Raw genomic sequence first — 23440 nt, forward strand, 5'->3', positions numbered from 1 at the left:
CCAAACAGCCCAGCCAATGGTTAATGACCCTTCTCAAGCTTAAAAACAAAACAAAACAAAACAAAAAACCAGCACTGCTGGGGAAAGAGGAGGGTGGACTGAGGACTGTATGTACCAGTGTCCCTGTGTGCCTGGGGCCTGGGCCCAGCAGCTAGCTGCACTGCAGGCTGAGTGCCCTCCAATCAGGCCAAACATCTCCCCCCTGAATAATCGGCATGAAAATTGCAGTTAAGAAATTAACTGATGGCGAACAATGAGGTTAACTCCCCATCCTCTCACCCTGCCGCACCATTTCCCTTTTTTTCAAAGGAGAAAATGCCTCCTCTGCCACAAAGCAGAACTCACAACCACCAGGACTTCCTCACCATGCTAGGCTCACAGCTGAAGCAAGAGCAAGTGAATCCCAAAGGCGAATGATAAGAATGATAAGGTTGCTGAAGTTCCCCTGTCCTGTTATGGAACAGCCTCATGTGACACTAGGGAGGTAGGGTTGGAGCCCCCTCCCCATCGTCTCAAAAGGGACAGCCAAAGTCTGTCACTAGGCACAGGAAGTGTTCCAGCCACCCAAATCCCAGGTCTCAAGGACATACGGTTGATGACCCTCTTCAGATGTGCCAGGCTGAAGAGCAAACAGGTCTCCCCTTTGCAGCTGAACTCTGGCTGGCAGACAGAATTGTGATGTGGGGTCTCAGATGCAGGTCCCAGAGAGCCCATCTCCTGTGTGTTCACCAACCAGACCCAATGGAAGCAGGAAGCGAGGGCCTGAAAACCCCAGTGAGTGGCCCTGCAAGACACCCTTCTACCTCCCCCACACATCTAAGCACAAGTTCCTGTTCACATCGATGCTGATTGCCCCCAGTTTCCCAGCAGCCATCAAGGGGACCACATCAGGGCTCCTATTACCGACATCCCACAGCTGCCTGGGAGCAACCAAAATGTGCAGCTCTTCTCCACGTGGACAGGTGTCAAAGCATCCCTAGTCCATGCCTGAACAAGAGATTTTGGAAACTTAACTGTCTTATCAAACTTCACAGAAAGTAAAGTTCAGCTTGCTGGCACGGCTACCATCTGTAGACTTAAATAAGCCCCTGGACTCCTCCCAAAGGGCAGGTTTGCTTTTTCTTGAGAAAAAAATCTCAGCCTGGCCAACTCCCAAATCCATATGCCTCATCAAGTTGCTTTATTTCTTCATTAAAATATTTACAAAGTGCCTCTGAGTCTTGTCATCTGGCAGAGAGAAAGGTGACTAAGATGTGACTGCTGCCCTCAGGGAGCTGAGTGGCAGGTGAAAGGGCAAGCAGACAGGTGAATGGAGAGTTCCCATGCGGCATGTCCAAAGAAAGGCCATGACTTCCTGGGTGCTATGGGAATGCAGAGTGACTAAAAGGTGAGGGGAAGGGGAAACCTGAGCTGACGTGGAGGAATACTCAATGCAGAGCAGGCTGGGCAGGGAGCGCTGGAGTTACTGGAAGGAGTGGGTGTACTGAGCCTGGGCCCTATCCTATGCCGTGGAGAGGGCAGAGACCTCCAAGGTGCACCTGGAGGAGGAACAGCATGGGAAGGCCTGCCTCATGGGTTACAGACGTTATCCCACAAGCAGGGAGAAGCCAGCAAAAGTCAAGAACAGGCTGGGAAGTGGTAAGAATGTAATTTGAGCGCCATTTCTAAAGAGCATTCAGAAAGGGCCAGAAAAGAAAGGAAGCCACTGGAAAAACAAGCTGGTCAAGAAAGCCACCTTCTGGAGTTCCCATAGTGGCTCAGCAGTTAGCAAACCCGACTAGCATCCATGAGGACTCGGGTTGGATCCCCGGCCTTGTACAGTGGGTTAAGGATCCAGTGTTGCCGTGAGCTGGGTGTGTAGGTTGCAAACATGGCTTGGATCTGAGTTGCTTTTGCTGTGGCTGTGGCGTAGGCCGGCAGCTACAGCTCCAATTGGACCCTAGTCTGGGAACCTCCATACGCTGCCAATGCAGCCCTAAAAAGACCAAAAAAAGGGGGGGGGGACACCTTCTTACCCCAAGGACAGCAGATGGGTGCTGCCTCTGAATCTCTCTGAAGGGACAGCCCCTTCCAGATTACCAGCCCCATGATAAGCTTGCAAAGCTGCCCACACTTCACACAGCATGCAAGGCCTCTGGCCCCCACAACTACCTGGGATTAGGCATTACCATCCCAACTAAAAGACGAGGTTCAGAACTAAGGGACTAACTCAGGGGCTCACAGCTAATAAAGGACAGGTCAGCATTTAAACTGAGGTTTCTGACTGCATCATGCTTTCAAAACTCTTTCAAATAAATAGCCCCAAGGCTTAGTTGTGCTTTCTGCACATGAGCCAGAGAAGTGGGACCATGTCCGTTACCAAATGAGAAAAGTAACAAAACCACAAACTGTTAGGGCTGCAAAGACCTCAGATAATCATCCGGTATAGCACAAACTAAATCGAGTGGCTCAGGGAATGTGTTATAAATAAAACTGACCAAATCAGAATCTTGCAGGGTAAGACCTGAGAATCTGAATGGTCCAAGAGCTTCCCTGCTCCCAGGTCACGATTCTACTCCACAGCCCAACGGAGAAGCCTCTGAGTCAGATCACATCCCTCCTCTTAAAGAGGCTGAACGAGGGAAGGAAGTGACCTGTATGAGGCCACCCCAAGTTGCCTGAGGTCCTTCTGTAGTTATCAGGGTGGGCTCTGGATCAGAGCAGGCAGGATGAAAGAAACAGAGAGAAATCTCTCAAACAAGGCAATTGTCCCAAGGGCCATTAGAGACCCAAGTAAAATGTGCAGAACAAGAAGGGCTAGGGCTAGACTAGACCTCAAGTCTCTTAACTTCAATTTGCCTGGTATGTTGTCTACTTTGCCATGCTGCCTGGAGCCACGGAGGAAGATAACTGGAACTTCTATGGGCTGCCCAGTGTCCTTGCCCCTCCCTTACTTGGGAAGACTCCATGTGGAGCCTTGGGGAAGAGCCAGCTGAACACTATAGAAGCTGAGAGTGCCCCCAACTCATCTTCCATGACTCAGGGGAGAGGCCAGCAGCACAGACATCTCCATGGCGCCAGTGGCAGAAGAGCAAGCAGCAGTGTCTAGTACTTGAAGACAAGCCATTCTCCTGTGAAATGCTGGGCTTCTTCCTCTTCTTTTTTTTTTTTTTTTAGGGCTGCACCCTCAGCATACAGAGGTTCCCAGGCTAAGGGTCTAATCGGAGCTGCTGCTGCTGGCCTACGCCACAACCACAGCAATGCCAGAACTGAGCCACATCTGTGACTTGTACCACCTGGCAACACTGGATCCTTAACCCACTGAGCAAGGCCAGGGATCAAACCCACAACCTCACCGTTCCTAGTCAGATTTGTTTCCGCTACGCCACGACGAGAAATCTTCTCTCTCTCTCTCTCTTTTTTTTTTTTTTTTTTTTTTGTTGTTGTTGTTGTTGTTGTTGTTGTTGCTATTTCTTGGGCCGCTCCCGCGGCATATGGAGGTTCCCAGGCTAGGGGTTGAGTCGGAGCTGTAGCCACCGGCCTACGCCAGAGCCACAGCAACGCGGGATCCGAGCCGTGTCTGCAACCTACACCACAGCTCACGGCAACGCCGGATCCTTAACCCACTGAGCAAGGGCAGGGACCGAACCCACAACCTCATGGTTCCTAGTCAGATTCGTTAACCACTGTGCCACGACGGGAACTCCATCTCTCTCTTTTTTAATGAATAAACAAACAAACCATCCAGAATAGATTTCGGGTGCTTGCAACTAAGTACCCTGGCTACATGTGACCAATTAGAGCAATAGCCTAATAAATTACGAGCATTACTTTTCGCATTCCATACTTTCTGCTCATCTGATCCACAGGAAGACTCTGCATGCAAGCAGGACAAAGGTTCTGATGCCCAGTTTGCAAACAGAAAAGCTAGGCTCAGGATATAAAGTATTCTGTGGACTTGGTGCCAGCAACCCCTCAAGTCCATCATAAAGGTCAATGGCTAATGCAGACAAACCAAGGTGCACACCTGGCCTGGAGTTCCTCTCATCACCCTCCACCCCAACCGGGAGCTGAGCCTGAAATATGCAAGGCCCCAACACTGGCATCCCAGGTTGAAAAGTAAATTTTTTACAAGTCAATTCCCAGGCAAGGCAGCAGTTTACAAAACAAAAAATTATGCTGAAGCTCCTAGGAGACTAGAAGCTATTTTAACCTCTGATCAGCTGCTTCTCAGAGTGTCACAGTCTGAGAAGTAAAGGTAAGACAGCTGTCCCCTCTGGTGTGATCTGCAAGTGATAAAAATCCTAATTAAAACCAAATTTAAACTACAAGCCAGAACTGGCACATCTATTTGTGGGGGAAAAAATTGCTTCAACAAGGTCTTTTAGTCCACACCTACACATATTTCCTCTGGAAGCAAAGCATTTTTTTTTTTTTTTTTAACCAGGTGCTAGGCTAAAAGGTTGAGAATGCAGAACCACACAAGGAAGCTGTGCTGTGAGACTCGCCGAGTTCTTCAGCTTCTCACAGCAGCACTTTCCAAAACTTCGGGGGAGCGTTACATAAGGAAGCATATGTCACCTGTGGAGCTCTGTGCTCTGGCCACACCGAGTCCTTGAACAGAATAGGTGCCAACCACGGTGATGATGACAGTGGGGCCCTGACACTCTCACTCTCACCTGAGCCCACAGTGAGGCCCCAAAATCCCACCACCCAGGTGGAGCCTGCTCCCCCATATCACCACTGAAAAGGGTCACAAAGAGATCCCTGCACACATGCCTCCACCCATCCTCACTCACTTCATCCAGAGGAAGACCTAGCCCTTGCCCTTGAAGTGGGGCAAATGGGGTCAGGGGCCTTCCACAGATGGTCTCCACAAATTCAGATACCTCCACACTTGCCTGTTCTGCTCCTGCCCCTCCCCTTCTCCCAGGCCTCCTAACAGCCCTCCACTCAATCCCTCAAGTGTTTTCTCAGTGTCTCCACCAGGTCTGGGTTATATGCCTGAGGTTCAAAGCCCAAATGGGGATGCGATCCATGGGCCAGCCAATGAAATACCGTGGGGGAAGCGGATTCACAGTGGATTCAGAATTCCTTCCTCCAAGCAGCCCACCCAGTGCTACAAGCCCTCCCTCCAGGAGGCCCACAGCTCTCTTGGACACCCCTCCACAGTACACATTAGTTCAACGCATTATAAGTGGCACACACAGGTCAGCTGCTCACTAGGCCCAGCCTCACTGACCTCAGTCCCCAAGCACTTCACAGGCCCAGCTCACAGCAGGTGCTCCTCAGTAAGAGTAGGGACAGTGGGTACACAAGAAGGGCTGGAAACTTACTCCTCGCCCTAAAGAGCCCACCTCTCAGCCCCACTCCCCAAGGAGTCACAGACTCCTGGACCCCTGGACTCAGGGCAGGAACGTTCTGCTCTTACCAGTAGACTACCTGTCCTAGCTACCAAACACACTGCTGCTTTTTCTTTAGGATTCAAATTGCCCTGCCAGAAATGGAGTGCTGCCTTGCCCTGAGCACAATGTGGAGAGGGAGAGGGAGAGCCGCTGTCCTTGAAAGGACAAATGTTTTCTGCTCCAGCCACTCACATTCTCTCTAGACAGAGCAGCTCTTGAGAGCCCTGAATCAAAACAGCCCTGGAGTGTGGATTTTACTCCCTATGGAGCGTTGTTACCACAGCAACTGATTTTCCTCTTGGCATTCTTTCAAGAGTACAAGCTGTCGCTTCCCTCCTTCCCTCCAAAACAAAACTCGAGAGAAGCCAGGGCACCAGGGAGTAAGGGAAGGGCCTTGAAGGAAGGAGGGCCAGACATGACCAAGACACATCAAGCTCTGCCATGGGGTCTCCCAGATCTCTGCAACGGCTTAGGAACTAGAAATGCCAGTCCCTAGCAGCTGCTTAGGGCTGTGTATGTTTGGGCAGGGGGGGTATAGTGTTGTACATGTTTTGGGGAGTACGGGATGTGTATAAGTGTGGGAGGGGTATTGAGGGTTGGGACTGTAGAGGGAGTGGGTGTAGACTGGGGGGGTGCTGTTTGGGTGTGGGAGGGGATGTGGAGGGGGCAGGGAAGTGTGAGGAGGTATGCGGCGCAATGTATATAAGGCAGTGAATGCAGGTTGAAGGGTGTGGAGGGTATATTGTGTGTGAATGCGGTGGGCTGGGGGTATGTTGGGGTGTGAGGGGAAGTGGGTGGGTGTGGGTTGGGGAGAGGTGTTCCTTAGTATCCCAAGATGAAACATGGGACATATCGTCCCTGAAACAAAAACACACATTGCATTTCAATTCTGTATCACAACACTTATACTACAGATTAACCACATCCTGGTCCAAGTGTCTGCAAAGGTCAATTTAAAATATACAGCCCAAGTTTGAAACAACTGACCTAGAAGCAACTGTTAGAGGCAACTCATATTTCTAGTCAGAACACCCCAGTCAGTTGGTCCTGAACATGGAGAGAGTGGATGGCAAGTGCAAGCAGCTCTGGGGAGCCAGGCTCAGCAGGTCTCCGCCCTCCCTGTGAGTCCACGTTAAGTTCCCCTTCTGGTGCACAAGGCAACGGGTTCAGAGTCATGGGCCACTGCCATGAAATGCTTTGCTGAAATAAATTTGAGGGAAGTCCTTGGTGCTCAGCGGGTTAAGAATTTGGTGTTGTCACTGCTGTGGCTCTGGCACAGGTTCAATCCCTGGCCCGGGAACTTCCACATGCTGTGGGTGCAGCCATAAATAAACAAACACACTTGAGTTGTCCCTGCCCCCAAGGAGCTGCCTGTCTACTGAGGGGCTGGTATGAACTGGGACTTAGTAACATTAAAAAAAAGTTACTACTATTATTATAGTTAACTACAACTATTATCAAGATGTTGTAGGAAGTTAGCAGTAAGTCTTATCAAGGTCACTACACGCCCACCATGCACAAGGAAGTAGTGTTCTTTCTAAAAAACAAACGCCTATTGGAGTTCCCGTCGTGGCTCAGTGGTCAATGAATCCAACTAGGAACCATGAGGTTGCACGTTCAATCCCTGGCCTTGCTCAGTGGGTTAAGGGTCCGGCGTTGCCAAAGTCTGTGGTGTAGGTTGCAGACGCGGCTCAGATCCAGCATTGCTGTGGCTCTGGCATAGGCCGGCGGCTACAGCTCCAATTTGACCCCTAGCCTGGGAAACTCCATATGCCACGAGAGTGGCCCAAGAAAACGGCAAAAAGACAAAAAAAAAAAAAAAAAAAAAAAAAAGCCTATAAATAATAGTGCTGAGTCACTGATATCCACATGGGGAAAAAAATCTTGACCCCCCTAGCTCACACCATATAAAAATAAACTCCAGGTGGATAGGCAATCTTAAGGTGAAAGGTAAAACAACAAACCTTCTAAAATATAACAGATATCATCATGACCTAGAGTATGCAACCATTTCCTTAAACAGGCCACAGGAGGTATTAGGGGAAAAAATTTTGATAAATTGGCCTACATTAAATGAACTTCTGTTCATCAAAGAATGCAATTCAAATCATGAAAAGTCAAGGCCCAGAGGGGTAGAAGAGATAGGTGCAGTACATATATAGAATATAGGAATCACTCACTCGTATATAGGACAAAGGAATAATGAACTCCTCCAAATCAATAGGAAGACGTGTCAGGCAACCCAATAAAAGGCCTGAACAGGTACTTCACGTAAACAAATGAAAAGATTACACAACTTTATTAGTTAAGAAGAAAATGCAAATTTAAACCACAAAGGGATACCTTTACACCTTCGCCAGCAAGGCTAACATGAAAAGGACTAACCATGTAGGAACTCTCAAATACTGCTGGTGACAGTACTAAATGGTAGAGGCATTTTGGAAAACTGTTAGGCAGTGTCTACCTTATATATTCCCTATGATTGAGCAACTCTTCTAGGCATACACCGTGTAGACATACGTATATATGTTCACTAAGACATGTACAAGATTGGGAATAGCAGCATAATCCATAAGAGCTCTAGACTGCAAATCTTGAGAGGAATGGATAAAATGTGATATATTCAAACAATAGAATACTGTACAGCGATAAGAATGAAGTAATGCCACACTTGATAGCTCACGTACATAATGATGGATGAAAGAAGACACATATAAAGAGTATGTACTGTATGATTCCATTTATATAAGGTTCAAAAGTAAGAAAAGTCAACCTGCGGTGTTACAAGTCCCAAGGGATCAATCACTCTTGGGGTGTAAGCACCTGGGCGGGGGCAGGAGGGGGATTCTGGGCTGCTGCCCTGTGTCTTGATCTGAGTTACCAATTACAGCGCTGTATTTGCTTAGTGAAAATTATTGAGCTGATTTGTATACTTTTCTTTATGTATAATATACTTCAATTAAAAGGTTTAAAAAATTTTAATGCCACCAAATTATTGTTAAAACAGAAAAACTGAAGCCCATTTAAAAACCAAAAATAAATTATTAAAACCTAAAGGGAGGGCTTATTCTGTCTAGCTAATATAAGATGTCAGTCCTCCAAAGAGAAAAGCACCTAGGGCCCTCAAACACACCCAGAAGACAGCCACTTGGACACCAAGAGGGAGGCACACTCCCCCTCACACTCTCTTGGCTCTAGGAGACAAGTGAACACAACCGAGAGATTCACCATCAAGGACACACAAATTCTTTTGTTGCAAAAGCTAAGAGAAAGATTAAATTTCAAGATCCCTTTACTTTCCAATTCCTTTTCCCCCATCAGTGAGGACTTGTGAACATCTAGTTACATCCTACAATGCCACAGTGGTCACTGGAAGGCCTGAACAACTGTGTCAGTGGAGGAGCAAGAAGGAGAGAACTTGTCTGGCTTCCTGTCCAGAGTCCCTTCTGCTACATGAGGCTGCCTCAGCCATTGCAGGTGAGCTAAAGAGTATAGGAACCAGAACAGCTGTGCATCTACCTCAGGAAGCCCTACCTTGCTGGGGAAACTTAAAAAGAGGCTTACCCTCTGCCCTGGGTCAGATAGTTTCTCACCAGGATGTCAGACTAAGGTGAGGGAAGGTATCATTTTCTTCCCTGAAGCCCAGGGCAGAGTCCCTCCCTACACAGCTCCACAGTGAAGCCAGCACCAGTTCCGGCCCTTCGGGAGAGCACCAAGGGACTCAGCCATGAGGTGGTGGGCTCTTCAGTGCCCATCTCCAGGGATGCAGTCCTGTGTACTTTGTACAGTCCCTAACCTTCTTTGGGTCTCCACTGTCACATCTGTAAAATAAAGAGGGCCTCAGTGGGGGCAAAACAAGAGTATAGCAGACAGAATAAATGGGGAGTTTCCACTGTGGCACAATGGGTTAACGATACAGCCTGACTCTGGCGTTGCCAGTTCTATCTCCAGCCTGGCACAGTGGGTTAAGGATCTAGCAAATGCTGCAGCTGAGCTGTGACATGGGTCACAAAACCTCCGGCTCGGATTCAATCCCTGGCTCGGGAACTTCCATATGCCTCAGGTGCAGCCAAAAAAAAGAAAAAGAAGAAAGTATAAATGCACACACCCACTTCTCATTTCTTAACACCTTTCCGCACACACCATCTCTCTTCTTCATCCTGGGAGGCAGGGGTTACTTGGCCCTCTTTCAGCTGAAGAAGTGTTAGCTTAGGAACATGAAAAGACTTATTTACTGGTCTCAGAGTTAGCAGAGCAGCACAGAAAGGTAGCAAAAGCAATCTGTCTAGGCAATCCCTGGTGCAGGGAGCCTGAGAGGAGCTGCCAGCCTGACTCAGGGCAAAGCAGCATTCAGTTCAAGCAAGAGCCACTCTCAGGGCCTGCCCACCCACAGGGATGGGGGAGGTCAGGAAGGCCTCCAGCTCCACAACACTAGGCCAGACCAGCGAGCCAAGCCACAGGGTAGTGCCCCAGCCTGGGCTACCTCTCCTAAGAGACCAGTGAGTCTTACAGGGTCTAGTGAGGCCTTAAGACAGTGAAAGGAGGCCCAATTCACAGTGAGGCAGTGTGCATGCCTCACCTCTATCCAGCTGGCCTGGACTCCACTAGCACCTTTCCTCCCACACACACTTCCCTGAAACAGCTGGTCAAAGCTCCCAGCCCTACCACCTTGTCCTGCCCAAACCCATCCCCGTCCTCACCTAGCTTCTCTCAGCCCACTGTCCCCTCCTTCCAAGTTTCCTCTGCAAACTTCTCCAAGATGCCTATGGGGCAAGCCTCAGGGCATTACTGTGTCCCCACCCTCCCATCCTTTTCCTTTGTCTGAGCTCAGGGGACCTCATCTAGCCCCAGGCCTTCAAATCCTACCACACAAGCATCTCTCAGCAGTCCAGCCGCCTGCCTGACAGTCTCTGTCCACCTAGATGTCTAATAGTCATCTCAGGCCTAACGTGGCCAAAACTAGACTCCTGATTTCCCCTTCAAAACCACCCTCCCTGCACTTATCTCAGGAATAGGCCAATCGCCCCCACAGTCCATCTGTCAGGATGTCCTATAACCTTCTTCAAGTGCCAGTGCCTCATACCTGGGCTAATGCAGCAGCCTCCTACCTCCACAGAGAGTCAGGTCAGGCACTGGAGCTCAGACCTCCAATGGCTCCATAGCACCCTCAGAGTTAGGTCCAGCTCCTGTGGTCCCAGCCTCCCAGGACCTCTCTTCACTCATGCCTGCCCTCCAACTTTGACTCTACTCCTGCTACCCAGGGATTCTTTATGTCCCTCAAATAAGCCAAGCTAGTTCTCCACCTGCTTAAAATGCTCTTCCTTAGATCCTGGCATCCCACCCCACCCAAACCCCCCAACCCTCTCCATCTCAAATCTCCCATTCATAAAGATCTTTCCATTCTAGGGCAGCTGTACAGCCCCTCCTCCAACACACGCACTCTCTCTCTCTCTCTGTCCCAACACCCCACCCTTCCCTGTTCACAAGTAGTTTACTGTCTAGCCGCTCCTCCCATGAAGCTCCTGGAGGCAGGGAGGCAGTCTTATTCATAGGCTGGATACCCAGGGCCTGGCACACAGCTGGTGCTCAATAAATACTTGTTTGGTGGCTGCCTGGAGAGTTCCTGCAGTGAAGAAGGGCAGCTACTGCTCTAGGGAAAGGTGTTCTGCTTCCTTTTGTCAAGGGAGAATGTTAAGGGAGTGATTAGAGATTTCCAGAAAAAAATGCTATATTAGAATCATCTGGGGAACTTTAAAAATGCCTGGATTTCTAGGCGCTATTCCAAGATCCTGATAGGCAGTCCAAGATGGGGCCAGAGAAGAGAATGTCTTCCTAAGGGTTTTGATGCACAGGTAGATCTGAGAACCTCTGGCTGATCCAATAACTTCATTTCACACAAGAACAAGTCGGCGTCCTCCAAAGGGATGACTCAATCCAAAGTTTCAACATTAGTTCATAAACAGGTGTCTGTGTTGGAGCCCAAAGCTCCCATCCACAAGTTCTCCTTCTCACTAGCTAGCTGTAAGACCTCAGGGTCTGAGCAGAGCTGGAGAAGTGAAGGCCATACCTTAAGATTGAAAGGGAACTGCACTTCATCTAGGATCTGCAAATCCACTCTTTGTATTAATCTAACATTTGTGCATTAAAAATGAATTTCAGCTTCCAGGAATTAGGGCCAGGGTGAGTGAAGCAAGGGGACCAGGAGGACATCCTCTCTGCTTCCATCAAAAAAAGGACCACCTCTGCATCAATAATAAATATATAGGAGTTCCCATCATGACTCAGCAGTGCAAACCCAACTAGCACATATGAGGATTCAGGGTCAATCCCTGGCCTTGCTCAGTGGGTTAAGGATCTGGCATTGCCGTGAGCTATGGTGTAGGTTTATAAGTAAATGCTGGAGAGAGTGTGGAGAAAGGGAACCCTCCTACACTGTTGGTGGGAATGTAAATTGGTGGTGGTTTCCAACCACTTTGGAAAACAGTATGGAGGTTCCTCAGAAAACTAAATATAGAACTACTATTTGATCCAGCCATCCCACTCTTGGGCATACATCCAAACAAAATTGTAACTCAAAAAGACACATGTACTCATATGTTCACTGCAGCACTATTCACTATAGCCAAATCATGCAAATGACCTAAATCTCCATCTACAGATAAACGGATTAAAAAGATGTGATACATATATACAATGGAATATTACTTAGCCATAAAAAAGAATGAAATAATGCCATTCACAGCAGCATGGATGCAACTAGAAATTATCATACTAAGTAAATCAGAAAGAGAAGGACAAATACTATATGATACCACTTATATGTGTAATCTAAAATATGGCACAAATAAACCTATCTACAAAACAGAAATAGATTCACAGACATGGAGAATAGACTTGTAGTTGCCAAGGGAGAAGAGGGAGGGAGTGGGATAGATTGGGAGTTTGGGATTAATAGATGCAAACTATTACATTTAGAATGGACAGACAATAAGGTCCCACTATACAGCAAAGGGAACTATATTCAATTTCCTGGGATAGACCAAGATAGAAAATAACATTTAAAAAAAAGAACATAGGCACTATAGTAAGAAAAAAAAAAAAAAAAAAAAGAACGTAGGCATTCTCGTTGTGGCTCTGTGGTAATGAATCCGACTAGTATCCCTGAGGATGCATGTTCAATCCATAGCCTCGCTCAGTGGGTTAAGGATCCGCTGTTGCCGTGAACTGTGGTGTAGGTTGCAAATGCAGCTCGGATCCGGCACTGCTGTCCTTGTGGTGTAGGCCGGCAGCTAGAGCTCCAATTCAACCCCTAGCCTGGGAACTTCCATATGCTGTGGGTGTGGCCCTAAAACAAACAAACAAACAAACAAACAAAAAAAACCCACTAGGGCCACATCCACCCACTGTCACCCCATAGAGAGGTTTGGAGGACTACCTGACCTCCCCACCTCCTAGAGGGCAGGGGAAATAGGACAGACACCAATGTTTATAAAAGGCCCACGTGTAAGACCTTGAGGTGGACACGTCTCAGATCTCTATCACTGTGTTCCCAGCTACTGATAAGGTCAGAAGCCATGTCTGAATTTTACAGTCAAGGATAGGAAGGCTCAGAGTTTTAAAAGATCTGCTCCAAAAAAAAAAGGATCTTCCTCGTTGGTTAAGGATCTAATGTTGTCACTGCAGTGGCTCAGGTTGCTGCTATGGTGCAGGTTCAATCCCTGGCCTGGGAACTTCCACATGCTGGGGCAGGGGGTGCTTGGCAAAAAAAAAAAAAAAGGATCTGTTGTGGTCTCCCAGATGTGATGGAGCTGAGATTTAAACCAGATCATCTGGCTCCAAAGCATGGCTCCCATCAGGCAGCCTGATAGCAATTTCTGTGTGTGATGGAAAGGAGACCCCTTCCTGGGGGCTGCTTGTTCCCAAGCTTCTAGGAGTGAGGAGTGAAGAGGTTTTAGGGCCAGGGTTTAATAGACCATCCAGGGTTGGCAGCATCTCCTCAAAGCATGGACACAAGAGGTCCCTTCAGGAGTTCCCATTGTGGCTCAGTGGAAAAGAATGTGACTAGCATCCATGAGGACACAGGTTCAATCCCTGGCCTTGCTCAGTGGGTTAAGGACCCAGTATTGCTGTAAGCTCTGTTGTAGGTCGCAGGCATGGCTCGGATCATGCGTTGCTATGGCTCTGACATAGGCCAGCAGCTGTAGCTCCGATTAGACCCCTAGCCTGGGAACCTCCACATGCAGTGGGTTTGGCCCTAAACAAAAAAAGGCAAATTAAAAAAAAGAAGAAGAAGAGGTCCCTTTGGCCTCAGGTTTCCTGGACTATTAAATAGGAAAAAACAACACTGACCTTGAAGGGCTGCTTCAGGGACTAAACAAGTTAACAGACTATCAATGCACGCAGGAGGCAGTGACCTCTTCAAGTGCCTTCGCAATGAGGCTGTATTGGGCATGGCAATGTGGCCACAGGCGGTAGGGACAGAGACAACTTTCTGAGACATGAGCAGGACACGGACAAGTTAGACTCCCCACCCAGCACACTGGGCTCTCCTCCATCCACCCCCCACCCCAACACTTGCTAGCCCTTCGCTCCAGCTCCCTCTTCTGACCCACTTATCCCACATTGGCCAGGACCTTCCCTGGAACACTCGAGGCAGAAAGTTTCAACATGCTCCCCTCTGCCTGGGCATTGCTCCTACTCTCCACATAAACATTTCATAAATGTCAAAATCACAAGTGTACCACTGAATGGTCAGTGCTGAACACCAATATGTGCACACACAGAAGGTCAGGAATAACTATCTGCTGGAGACACCAGCCACAACGACTTACAACTTCAAAGCCCTCTGCCCCACCTCTAGGCTGCCAAAGGCTGATCTGATGGCACCTCTGGGTTTCCACCTACCTGCTCCCTCTTAGATCTCAATAAATGGGAGTTCGGGTAGAGACATGGTCTCTTATGGATTGGACTAGAGAGAGCAAGTTCTCCAGAGATGCACTGTCCTATAAGGTAGCCATAAATCAAGTGTGGCTGTTCAAATGTAAATTTATTAAAGTTGAATAAAGTTAATGTCATGTTAGCCACATTTCAAGGGCTCAAGAACCACATGTGGCACTTGTTGGGCTGCCCCATAGAGAGACCTACAAGGCGTGTACATGCCCCGTCTGAAGATAGAAGAAAGAACCCAGGGTCAGTGACAGAGACATTAATGGTTTAATGCATAGGAGAGCTTACACATCCAAAGCAAGGTCCTGGAGCAATACCCCACCACATGCAGCAGACAACAGGCAGGACACAGCGGCAGACCTCTCTTCAGAGCAGAACGAGGGATTGCTAGTTACAGGGGGAACTGACATCAGGTTAGCTCCTTAGCTACCAAGGAAACTAGCAGAGGGGCATGCCCCCTGCCTCCCCCTTGATAAGAACAATCACTTGGTGGGGCCTGGGGCAGTATGTAGAAACATCAGTTATGTACAGAGGGCATAAGTGAAAGCAGGCAATGGTCGAGCAGGGGGTGCAGAGACAGCAAAACAACATTCATCTTGAGCAGCCTGACCATACAATACTGGACAGCACAGGTTATATGTAGAGCACTGAACAGTGCTTCCCTGATCTCCAGAGCCAGGTGAAAAACAGGGCCTGCTGTCAAACATGCAAGTTGACAGCCAGATCTTTGCCCTGAGGTCAGATCCAACCCCTGAGGGGCTGGCCAGGCAGATAACCAGTCTCCCTCAGTCTCAGAAAGAGTCCAATCCAGGCCAAGCATCCATCAGCAGAGCCAACAGCCAAGAGGCAAGTGTTTGTGCCAAGTTAATTACCCTTAGAAGCCTTCATCTGGCAGCTGAGGAAGAGGTCAGAGAATAAAGTGGCCTCACAGTGCCCTGCTGGACAGCAAGGTAGAGAGATACCACAGAACTTCATCTACAACCTTGAACTGTTCACCCACTCACCCAGCTTGGAACTTCTGGATGAGCATCAGGAAATGAGGTTCAGGGAGTTCCCGTCATGGCGCAGTGGTTAACGAATCCGACTAGGAACCATGAGGTTGCAGGTTCGGTCCCTGCCCTTGCTCAGTGGGTTGACAATCCGGCGTTGCTGTGAGCTGTGGTGTAGGTTGCAGACGAGGCTCGGATCCTGCGTTGCTGTGGCTCTGGCGTAGGCCGGTGGCTACAGCTCCGATTAGACCCCTAGCCTGGGAACCTCCACATGCCGCGGAAGCGGCCCAAAGAAATAGCCAAAAAAAAAAAAAAGGAAATGAGGTTCAAATGCAATATAGGAATATGTGCCTGGACAGGCTGCCTGCCCTCCTAGCACTGGCACCTGCAGATCTTGGCCACTAAAGCATCCAGCAGCACTTTCAGGTCTCACCCCTGCCCCAATCTCTGCCAAGTGCTTGCTGTCAAACCCTCTGAAACACCCGCCACTGTTCCCATTTCTGAACTGCTCCTCTAAAACAGACCTTTCAGCTACTTTAATACTACCTTCCCAGTTCCATCCACCATGGCTCAGCCGACACTCTACTCTGCCTTCTCATGAGGCGTTCCTGGACTCAGCTTAGCTTTCCCAGGAAATAAGCCCAGCAGTACAGCCTAATATATGTAGTCTTTCTACCTGTCAACCTGGCTGACCTACAGGATGTTGTTACAGGCAGAGCTACCCTCTTCATAAAAACTTCCCGCCCCACCCCGCCACCCAGCAGGGGGTCTTGCATGAGCTGAAATCCAGAAGTCACTTAGGCTCCACGCCCTGGGGCACCTCAGCACCTCTGAACCTCTCCTTGCCTTGCCACCTCAAATCCGTTGCATTAAGTGGGCTATCAAGGAAGCCCTTAGTAAAACTGTCCACCTGCACAAACATGACGGAGTTTTACTGCTGAATAATATACAGGAACCTTATGATCGGTCCATCTGTCACTATCCCAGGACTGACTCTTCCACACTATAGTAAATTATGAATTTACAGTCTGGTGGGGGAGGGGACCATGAGAAAAATTAACCCCATACCTGAAACCCTGGTGCCTTTAGCAAAACCACACATAGAAGGTATTAATGAAAGACCTGCCACCCGGTTTAGGGGGCCAGTAGGGAACCACCCTGTGGGGCAGAAAGGTACCCTCCATCAGCAGGGGCAGGCTGAGGCAGCGCTCCACCCTGGTGTCTGTCCCAAGGGGCCTCATCCTCACATCAGAGGGCTGAACTATAAGTGGGGCACCACTTCCTCCTGGTGAGAGGAGACCCCTTGCTTCCTAGCTGCAGGCAGCAGGCAGGCCATTCTCTCCCCTAGCCCCCACCCTGGAACCCCTGGGCTCACCACTCACAGGTCCCACAAGAAATGACTATGGGCTGGAAAATTAACCCAGACTTTAGAACCTTGACTGTCTTTTTTCACCATCCCAATAGTAACGTAGCTCAAGAACTGTGGTGATTAAACGTGACACTGAAAACTCGGCTAACAAAAGATAGCTATTTTGGACTTAATCAAAAATTTTAAAACTTCTGGAGTTCCCATCATGGCACAGTGGAAGCGAATTGGCTAGGAACCATGAGGTTGCAAGTTCGATCCCTGGCCTTGCTCAGTGGGTTAAGGATCTAGCATTGCCATGAACTGTGGTGTAGGTCACAGATGCAGCACAGATCTGGTGTTGCTGTGGCTCTGGTATAGGCCGGCAGTTGTAGCTCTGATTAGACCCCTAGCCTGGGAATCTCCATATGCCATAGGTGCAGCCCTAAAAAAAAAAAAAAAAATTTAACTTTTATGCATCAAGGGACACTAAGAGTGAAAAGACAACCCAAAGAATGGGAGAAAATATTTGCCCGTTATCTGATAATAGTTTAATGTCCGCAGCATATAAAGAAATGAACAACTCAAAAACCAAAAGACAAACAACCCAATTAAAAAATGGGCAAGGACATGAATAGATAGTTCTCCAAAGAACATACACAAGTGGCAAATGAGCACATAAAAAGAGGCTCAATAGCGATAATCATTAGAGAAATGCAAATCAAAACCACAATGAGATACCACCTCACATCTACTAGGAGAGCTATAATTTTCTTTTTAAAGGAAAATCACAAGTGTTGGCAAGTAAGTAGAGAAATTGGAACCTTCATGCATTCTGAGTGGTAGCGGAAAATGGTACAGCTGCTGTGGCAAATAGTTTGGTGGTTTCTCAAGAAGTTAAACATAGAATTACTATGTGACCCAGCAATTCCACTCCTTAGGAACATATCCAAAAGAACTGAAAACAGAGACTCAGAAAAATGCTTACCAAAAAGTACACCGATACACCAATGACAGTATTAGTCACAACTGCCAGAGGTGTCTATCAACAGGTGAGCAGATAAACAAAATATGGTATATACATATAATGGAATATTGTTCCGCCTTTAAAAAGGAACAAAACTCAACAGAACTCTATGGGCTAAGAATCTGGCATTGTCTCTGTGGTGGCTTGGGTCACTGCTAAGGCACAGGTTCAATCCCTGGCCCTGTAACTTCTACATGCTGTGGATACAGCTAGGAAAAAAAAAAGGAACAAAACTATATCACATGTTAGAATATGGATGAACCTTGAAGACTTATGCTTATGCTAAGTGAAATAACCCAAACACAAAAGAATATTCTAAAGATTCTATTTGAGTTATTTACATTAGGCAAATTCATAGAAACAAAAAGTGGATTAAAGGATACAAGAGGCAAAAACAAAAAACAAACAAACCCATGGAGTTCCCATTGTGGCTCAGCAGGTTAAGAACCTGAATACTATCCATGAGGACACAGGTTCGATCCCTGGCCTAGATCAGTGGGTTAAGGATCCAGCATTGCCCTGAGCTACGATGTAGGTCGCACTTGTGGCTCAGATCTGGCATGGCTGTGGCTGTGGTGTAGGCCAGCAGGTGCAGCTCCAATTCTACCCTAGCCTGGTAACTTCCATATGCTATGGGTTTGGCCTAAAAAACAAAACAAAACAAAACAAAAAACCCACAAACAAACAAACAAAAACAAAAAAAGAGGATACAAGAGGCTAGGGTAAGAAAGGAATGGGGAGTTATTGCTTAATGGGTGCAGAGTTTCTGTTTGGAGTGATGAAAACATTTTAGCAATAGCGGTGATGGTTGCACAACATTGTGAATATACTTAATGCCCATGAAAAATGGTTAAATTACAAGTTTTATGTCATACAGATTTTACCATAATAAAGACATACACCAGAGTTCCCATTGTGGCATAGTGGAAACAAATCCAATTAGTATCCATGAGGATGCGGGTCCGATCCCTGGCCTTGCTCAGTGGGTTGCCATGAGCTGTGGTGTAAGTCCCAGACTTGGCTGGATCTGGCATGACCGTGGCTGTGATGCAGGCCAGCAGCTGCAGCTCCAATTTAATTCCTAGCCTGGGAACTTCCACGTGCCATGGGTATGGCCCTAAAAAGCAAAAAAAAAACAACAACCAAAAACCCCCACAAAACTGGGGCAAATAAAGCTATACCCAGTCTTATCAGTGGGATCAAGGGCCAGAATCAGCACTAATTAGGTTTTTTTTTTTCGGCCCCAACCGAAAAAAGTTCCTACATCAGGGACCAAACCTGCATCACAGCAGTGACTCAAGCCACAGAAGTGACAATGCTGGATCCTTAATCTGCTGAGCCACCAGGCAACTCCTAGGACTAATTAGGATCTTAATTTTTTTTTTTTTTTTTTTTGTCTTTTTGCCATTTCTTGGGCCGCTCCCGAGGCATATGGAGGTTCCCAGGCCAGGGGTCCAATCGGAGCTGTAGCTGCCAGCCTATGCCAGAGCCACAGCAACTCAGGATCCGAGCCGCGTCTGCAACCTACACCACAGCTCACGGCGACGCTGGATCGTGAACCCACTGAGCAAGGGCAGGGACTGAACCCGCAACCTCATGGTTCCTAGTCGGATTCGTTAACCACTGCGCCACGACGGGAACTCCTAATTAGGATCTTAATTAAAAGGAATTAAGGCCTGTACATATAGGCAGTTTGCACTTGAGGTCTAACTTGTTTTCTACTATTGTTTTGGGGGAATATAATTCACAAAATATCAAGAATCAAAAAGTATATAGCAAAGTTGCTCAACACATCCCTACCCTGCATCTGAGCAACCAGTCCAAGTCAGCGCATAAAGAGAGTACCACCTGTTCTCACAGTCCCTCCTCACCCCAGCACTCACCTGGAATACCTACTAGTTTTGTGACTTTGGGCAAACCACCTCACATTAACTGGCCTCAGGGCTTCTACCTATAAATCAGCCCTCCTCCTTCCTTCTCTTCAGGGTTGTCAACAAGACCAGAAAAGATAAGCCAGGCAAGTGATAAGATTAGCCATATTAAATCTGAAAACATTGTTGTCTTTAATAAAGAAATTGAACTGCTAGAGCTACAGGGTAAAATAGAAGCACCATTAACTCGCTCTCTTTCCTTCTTTCCCTTTCTCCATTTCACTATCTCCATGTAACACTACATATATTTTATCTGACCATCTGTTCCCCCAGCTAAATGGAAGCTGCTTGGGGCACAGACTTCCAGCACCTGAATGACTGCTGCACAGGAGATGCTCAGTACACAGCTGTTGAAGAAATGGATTACTGGCTCTAATAATCCATTTTTAAATAAGCAAGGAGTTCCTGCTGTGGCTCAGTGGGTTAAGAACCCAACTAGTATCCATGAGGATGCAGGTTCGATGCCTAGCCTCGCTCAGTGGGTTCAGGATCCAGCATTGCCACAAGGTGCAATGTAGGATCTGGCATTGATGTGGCTGTGGTGTAGGCCAGTGGCTGCAGCTCCAATTGAGCCCCTAGCCTGGGAACCTCTATATGCTGTGGATGCAGCCCTGAAAAGATAAAAAGAAAAGAGAAAGAAAGAAACAAGCCAAACAACATTTCATCACCTGCCACTGATCAACCACTGCATGGAAACTGAAAAGTCAAATAAAAATTCTAACTTCCCCTTTCTAAGCAGACAAAGGACTATCAGAGTGGAATAATTAGGTACTCCTAGGTAGGCATGCCAGGAAAGGAAAACACTTGCAATGGAGTCAAGATTGTGGCTTCACAACAACTCTGTTTTTTAAAATGAATGCAAGGAAACGCCAAAGGCCAGTGAGCTTTCAATTCCAAGAGAGAAGCCATGTGATTTCTAAATGTATATTTTTCAGAAGTGAGTTCACAACCAAGAGCTTTCTGAAGTCAGAACTATGAAGACTAAACCCAATTAAAGCAGTAATTAGTATGCCAATAAACTGGATAACCTAGACGAAATGGAAAAATTCCTAGAAACACACAATGTAACTAAATAGATTCATGAAGAAATTAAAAATCTGAATAGATCTGTAACTAAAAAAGAAACTGAACAACTAACCCAACAAAGAAAAGCCCAGGCTTCTACCAAACACTTAAAGAATTAACTTAGAGTCCTTCACAAACTCTTCAAAAAAAAAAAATTGAAGATGAGGGAATACTTCCTAAATCATTCTATGAGCTCAGCACTACCCTGATAACAAAGCCAAAGATACTGTAAGAAAATTATAGATCAATATCCCTTATGAATATTGTTGCAAAAACCCTCTAACAAAATACTAGCAACCTGAATTTAGCATCATATTAAAAGGTTTATACACAATAGCCAAGTGGAATTTATACTCCCAGAATGCAAGGATGGTTCAACATATAAAAATCAATCGATGTAGTAACAGAATGAAGGAAAAAAAAAAACCACTCAATCACTTCAATTGATGAAGAAAAAGCATCTGACAAAATTCAAATTCTTTTCATGATAAAAATATTCAACAAACTAGGAATAGAAGGAAACTTCCTCTACGTGATAAAGAGCATATATAAAAAACCCAAAGTAAACATCACACTCAATGGCGAAAGACTGAATGCTTTTCCCTAAGATTAGGAGCAAAAAAGATGCCTGCTTTCATCACTTCTATTCAACATGGCACTGAAAGTCCTAGCCAGAGCAATTAGACAAGAAAAGAAATAAAAGGTATCCAAAAGAAGTAAAATTATTTCTATTCACTGATGACATGATCTTATATGCAGAAAACCTAAAGAGTCCAACAACAACAAAAAAATAAATACATAAATAAATAGAGCAAAGTTCTAGGATAAAAAATCAAAAGACAAAAAATCAGCAGCATTTCAGAGTTCCCACTGTGGCTCAGTGATAACGAATCTGACTAGTATCCAGGAGGATGTGGGTTCAATCCCTGGCCCTGCTCAACAGGTTAAGGATCGGTGTTGCCTCAAGCTGCTGCGTAGGTTGCAGATGCAGCTCAGATTTGGTATTGCTGTGGCTGCGGCAAAGACCAGCAGCTGCAGCTCCGATTCTACCCCTAGCCTGGGAATTTCCATATGCTGCAGGTGCAGCCTTTAAAAAAAAAAAAAAAAAAAAGGCAGCATTTCTATACACTGGCAATCAAAGATCTGAAAAGGAAATTAAGAAAGCATTCTCATTTAAAACAGCACCAAAAAGAATAAAATACTTAAGAATATATTTACCAAGGAAGCCAAAGACTTGTACAATAAAAACTACAAGAGTATCGCTGAGAGAAATTAAAAACTTAAATAAACAGAAAGACATCACATGCTGAGGCACTGGAAGACATAGTATTTTTAGGATGGCAATTCACCCAAAATGATCTACAAGGTTCAGAGTAATCCCTATCAAAAATATCAACATCTCAAGTTTTTTTGCACAAATAGAAGAATCTATCCTGGAGTTCCCATTGTGGCTCAGCGGTAATGAACCTAACTAGTATGCCTGAGGATCCCTGGCCTCAGTCAGTGGGTTAAGGATCTGGTGTTGCTGTGAGCTGTGGTGTAAGCTGCAGACACAGCTTGGATCTGGCTGGCATTGCTGTGGCTGTGGTGCAGACTAGCAGCTACAGCTCCAATTCGACCCCTAGCCTGGGAACCTCCATATGCCACAGGTTCAGCCCTAAAAAGACAAAGAAAAGAAAAACCTATCCTAAAATTCATGTAGGCTATCAAGGATCTTGAATAGCTAAAACAATCTTGAAAGAGAACTAAGGAGAAGGACTCACACTTCCTAATTTCAAAACTTACTACAAAGCTACAGTAATCAAAACGATGTGGAAATCACATAAGGACTGACAAAGAGACCAATGGGACAGTACAGAGAGCCTAGAAATAAACACTCACATATATGGTTAAATGTTTTTCAACAAGGGTGCCAAGAGCATTCCATAGAGAAAGGACAGTCTTTTCAACAAGTGGTACTGGGAAAGCCAGATAATCACATGCAAAAGAATGTACTGGACCCTTACATTATATCATATACAAATGCTAGTGGAGAATGGATCAAAGACCAAAATGTAGGAGCTAAAACTATAAAACTCTTAGAATAAAACAGAGGCAAAAAGCTTCATGATCTTGGATTTGACAATGGCTCATTAGATACCAAAAGCAGGATCAACAACAGAAGAAAAAAGATAAAATGAACTTAATCAAAATTTAAAACTTTATGCATCAAGGACATTACCAGGAAAGTAAAAAGACAATCTTGGAAATGGGAGAAAATATTTGCAAATCACATGTCTGATAATGGGTTAATATCCAGAATACATTAAGAACTCCTACAACTCCAAAAAAAAAAAAAAAAAAGGAGTGGTTAACGAATCCGACTGGGAACCATGAGGTTTCGAGTTCGATCCCTGCCCTGCCCTTGCTCAGTGGGTTAACGATCCGGCGTTGCCATGAGCTGTGGTGTAGGTTGCAGACGTGGCTCGGATCCCGCGTTGCTGTGGCTCTGGCGTAGGCCGGTGGCTACGGCTCCGATTCGACCCCTAGCCTGGGAACCTCCATATGCCTCGGAAGCGGCCCAAGAAATAGTAAAAAGACAAAAAAAAAACAAAAACAAACAAAAAAAACCTCCTACAACTCAGTAACAACCAAAAACCCAATTAAAAAATGGGCAAAGTACCCGAATAGGTATTTCTCCAGAGAAGATATGCCATGGCCATAGGCACATGAGAAGGTACTCAATATCATTAATCACTATGGAAATGCGAATC

At 46.5% G+C, this 23440-nt stretch overlaps 1 protein-coding gene and 1 long non-coding RNA gene across 3 annotated transcripts in view; both read right to left on the reverse strand.

Moving 5' to 3' along the window:
* The window catches only part of CCDC12 (coiled-coil domain containing 12), a 59129-nt gene that overhangs the window by 33112 nt on the left and 2577 nt on the right, over positions 1-23440 (reverse strand). The gene's annotated exons all lie outside the window — the stretch shown is intronic.
* Positions 4330-21798, reverse strand: LOC146397294 (uncharacterized). Its single transcript, XR_014823164.1, has 2 exons — positions 20345-21798; positions 4330-9431 (listed from the first exon to the last, which is right to left on the reverse strand). It is a non-coding gene; the product is annotated as an uncharacterized LOC146397294 (long non-coding RNA).

The sequence above is a fragment of the Sus scrofa genome, chromosome 13 (genome assembly GCF_054392235.1).
Source record: "Sus scrofa isolate SSC_HxYL_T2T_F1_AM1 chromosome 13, Sscrofa_HxYL_maternal_Yorkshire_Landrace_v2.0, whole genome shotgun sequence".
NCBI classification, from domain to species: Eukaryota; Metazoa; Chordata; class Mammalia; order Artiodactyla; family Suidae; genus Sus; species Sus scrofa.